Consider the following 4,641-nt stretch of genomic DNA (forward strand, 5'->3'; position numbering starts at 1 on the left):
CCGAGTTGGATGGAACAATACTACGAGTGCCTATAGCCGGGAAGCGGGTGAAGATTTTTAAGAAGCGGACCGACGACAAACCTTATGTGATCCAAGTCGAGGCCGACAACGAGGAGCAATCGGACGAAGACCACAATGATGCGGGAAGCGAAGAAAGTGGATTACAACTCATAGTCGACATAAGGGGAGAATCGGAGGAAGCTTCGGATGAAGACGGATACGAAGAATCAAGAACTTCGGCACATACCGGAGGATGTGCGGGTTTGGAGGGGGCGAGTGTCGTAGTGTAGGTTGCACACTATGTGGAAATTATATTTTTGTCCCTCCGGATAGAGAATGGAGTGCTCGGTGGGAACCGGAAGAAAACGGCATACCGGCAAGGAGGAAAACGGCATACCGGCAAGGAGGAAAACGGCATACCGGCAAGGAGGAAAAACGGCATACCGGCAAGGAGGAAAACGACATACCGGCAAGGAAGAGCCGGATAAAGAGACATAAATGTAAAAAGAAAGGAAATACTCACTACTGCGCAGGGCATGATTCGAACTCTGCACCTCCACGTTGACAAACCCCAACCTTACCATTACATTAACTTATCTTAAGTGTTTTAAATATAGATTTAATACGTATAAGACCTTTATTTATGCATACCTTTATTAAAAGGTAAATCGTGTATTTTTTAATATATGAAAAAGAAAAACACGAGACACTAAAAATAACTCATGCACATCTAGCGTGCATGAGCCCTATACTTAGGAAATAAAAAAGCATCACATGCACATTTAGTGGACATGAACACTTTTTGTAAAAAAAAAAGCATGAAGCCATGCTTAGCTTTTCTTTCCTTATATAAGGAGGAGAGAAATATGTAAAGGGTTGTTGATTATTTGGATTAAGTATTAATCAATACAAAATTTATTCGTGGGATTCACGATTTATACATCTACTTCTCTCTTAACACCCTAAGTACCAATTAATATAGTATACTCGTGTGATTCACGAGTTTCTTATCTTTCTCTTTGCTAGTTACTCATAATTAATCTCTATCTCACGAACTTCTTTCTCCTAGTCCAAGACCTCTGTGGTTCCCACCCGACTCACGCAACGATCCGGAGCCGAAAGGCACGACACCGGTTTCGTCAAGCTTTTGCACGCTAACTTTTACAACTGGTGCGTAGACCGGGAGCGTAAACCGGGAGCGTAAACCGGGAGCGCAATGAGAGGCCCTACTGATGCGTAAACTGGGAGGCCTTTGGATAGATATTCCGTGAAGGAATATATTTTGGGAGTTCGTGTAGAGGCTCATTGATGAGCATTGAAGTACGTGTCAATACTTCTGTCAGTCCATATGGACTTCTATAAAAGTGCCCTCTGAGCACATCCTGTTACGGGCATGACCATATAATATCCCGTAGTATTCGGCCGAGTGATCGTCAAAATATATTTTGGGAGTTCGTGTAGAGGCTCATTGATGAGCATTGAAGTACGTGTCAATACTTCTATCAGTCCATATGGACTTGTATAAAAGTGCCCTCTGAGCACATCCTGTTACGGGCATGACCATATAATATCCCGTAGTATTCGGCCGAGTGATCGTCAAAGAAATTAGGCTTCCGATAATATGTCGCAACCGTGTCGGGTCATACGCCTTTCCTGAATCTCGGCGAAGCTTGACGTTTCTGTCGAGAGGAGTTGAGATTTGGACATACAATCTGCCATCCCAAACTTGAAGAGCATACTCATCACGTAATGTCGTTGGCTGATTAGTATGCCATCGGGGGTGTGGATTACTTCGATCCCTAGTGTAACGAAATGAAGGCAAGAGTGATTGCAATGCAGCGGAAAATGTGTGTGTGTGTGTGTGTGTGTGGCAACAGAGGGAGAGAGAGAGAGAGAGCTCTTGAGACAGAGATGGAAAAACTGTATATTAACCAAAATACATCAAAAATAAAACGTCCAACTCACTAAGTTACAATGCATTGTTTTATATACCAACTAAGCTAGGGCAAGTGGCCTTTTTACTATTTACAAAACTAGCCCAACATGTCCATGAGCTAGTGTTGAAACCTATCTATGAGAAGTTGAGTTCGAGTCTAAACACGCCCCTTCGAACACAACTTCTATCTATCGAGAAGGTTGTTCGGTTTGTACTTCGACTTGTCTAGTCGGTTGTGTTGCGTACTCGCATACTCGATCAATTGCGTATTTCTTCCATGTCGTCGGTACCTATACTCCCCCTCAAGTTCGGCAATGTAGATGTCATGAGACCAAGGTCCGATGCAAATTGCCCAAGCTTGTCGATTCCTAAGGCCTTCATAAAGATATCAGCAACTTGGAGGTGCGTACTAGTAATGCACTTTGATACGTTTAGTCCATGCGTGGAATACGGGGTTCCACGCCAGGTAGATACTGCTCATGTTGTCGCAGTAGAGACGAATTGGATCCTTGCTGAGAACGCCCAGATCCTTTAGTATGCGTTTAAGCCATATAGCTTCGCATGCGGCGACTGCTACGCCCCTATATTTGGCTTCCATGCTCGACAGTGCGGCTGCCGCCTGTTTCTTGCTGCTCCAAGAGATTGCTCCGCTGCCGAGGGAGAAGACAAATACGGAGGTGGATCGTCTATCTGCTTTATAGCCTGCCCAGTTCGCGTCGGTGTACCCTTCAAGGCGAATAGTCGTGTTCGACTTATACATGATGCCGTAAGCCATTGTCGTACTGACATACCGTAGTATCCTCTTAGCACAATCAAGATGAAGTTTCTGTAGATTCTGCATGAACTGGCTAAGTAGGTGTCAGTATCAATACTAAGACAGAGAAGGAATTAGTACTAAAAGATGAGGATTACTACTAAGAGAGATGTAGAACTCTCCAGAGAAGGAAAGAGTGAGCGAGAGAGAGAGAGAGAGAAAGGGTGAGAGGGTCAAGATTCGAACTCTTGACACGACCATGTTATAATCTAGTATTATGAGTTAACCAAGATATCTAGTACATAGTTATGTATGTAATTGGTCCTTATTGTTTTGCTAGCATCATGTGCATAGTTGCTCCCTTGTAGTATTTACACTTGGCACATGCATGCATACCTACATGCTCTATTGTAGATTCACATGCATGCAACAAGTATGCATGCCATGTAGTATAAATAGAGGAGTTCACCTTGAAGGAATTCGAGGTGAACAACACCAGTTATGGAGTCTTTCCTTTAATACTATCTTCTTTCTTGTCCATTTGGTTATCTTCTTGCTTGTCTCTTGAGCTTATGATCCGTGACAGTTTGTTCACCTTCCCATCCTCATAGCTCTCCCTCTCATAAGCCATAGCTATGTCCGACTCAACTAGTGAGTTAGGCCAAATAATGGTAGCCTTACGACAACTACAGCTTGAAAATGAAGCTCTTCGAAATTCTTTACAAGAACTTCAAGTCGGTACCTCCCTATCCTCACAACCCCCGAACCCTAGTCTCCCACAACAACCTAGCCTAGAGCCCGATCTTCTACCAACATCTAGCCTAGCTTCATCACAGTTTCTTGAGCCTAAGGTTAGCCTCCCAGAAAAATTTGATGGAACGAGGTCGCGTTTCCGAGGGTTCATCAACCAAGTTCGACTTATCATTCTGCTACAACCTCAACGTTATGGAGATGTTCTTCGACAAGTCGGCCTTGTGGGCACCCTTCTCTCCGGTCCGGCCCAAGCTTGGTTTGCACCATTGGTAGAAACCTCGTCACCTCTATTGGAGGACTTTCCCCCCTTCCTCACCGTTTCCGAGGGTTCATCAACCAAGTTTGACTTATCATTCGGCTACAACCTCAATGTTATGGAGATGGTCTTCGACAAGTCGGCCTTGTGGGCACCCTTCTCTCCAGTCCGGCCCAAGCTTGGTTTGCACCATTGGTAGAAACCACGTCATCTCTATTGGAGGACTTTCCCGCCTTCCTCGCCGAGTTAGAGGCCACATTTGGAGAGACAGACTGATGACGTACAACTCTTAACAAGATTTATACACTCGAACAAGGTTTGCGTGCAGCTTCGGTCTATGCTTCAAAATTTTGACAACTAGCATGCAGCGTCAATTGGGATGATCAAGCTTTAGTTGATCACTTTTGGCGCGGCCTTCGAAGCAATGTCAAGAATCTTCTCTTAAACTTTCCGGAGCCCACCTCGTTATCCCAAGCGATTTCACAAGCAGTCCATTGTGACAATCGTCTTTTCGAATTTCACCAAGAAGAGCGCCGGACTTGGGTTCCACCTAATTCACTTCCACTCCATGCCCCAGTCATACAACCCCAGACATCCTCACACTCGCCTACTTTGGCAGATGCTCCTGTCCCCGTGGAAATTGATCAAGCCCGATTTCGGCCATTGACTGATGCTGAACGACAATTTCGGCGGGCTAATGGCTTGTGCATGTATTGTGGTGCCTCCAGTCATGTTGTTCGCCATTGTCCTAGGAGTACTCGCCCACAATTCCATCGAGCTAACGGACCCCAACATCCGGAAAACGACATTGTTCGGTTGCAGTAGGAGCCATGCAACTGGACATCTCCCGTCGCCCACATTCTCTTGGTTCCATTGCCGGACCATCAGGCAATTTCACATTGGAGGTATGGCTCTCGTTTAACTCTAGTTCCATTCAGTCTG

The sequence above is a fragment of the Azolla caroliniana genome, unplaced genomic scaffold, assembly GCF_043228905.1.
Source record: "Azolla caroliniana isolate FFs.n. ecotype wild unplaced genomic scaffold, voAzoCaro1.0.p SCAF_13, whole genome shotgun sequence".
Classification (NCBI taxonomy): Eukaryota; Viridiplantae; Streptophyta; class Polypodiopsida; order Salviniales; family Salviniaceae; genus Azolla; species Azolla caroliniana.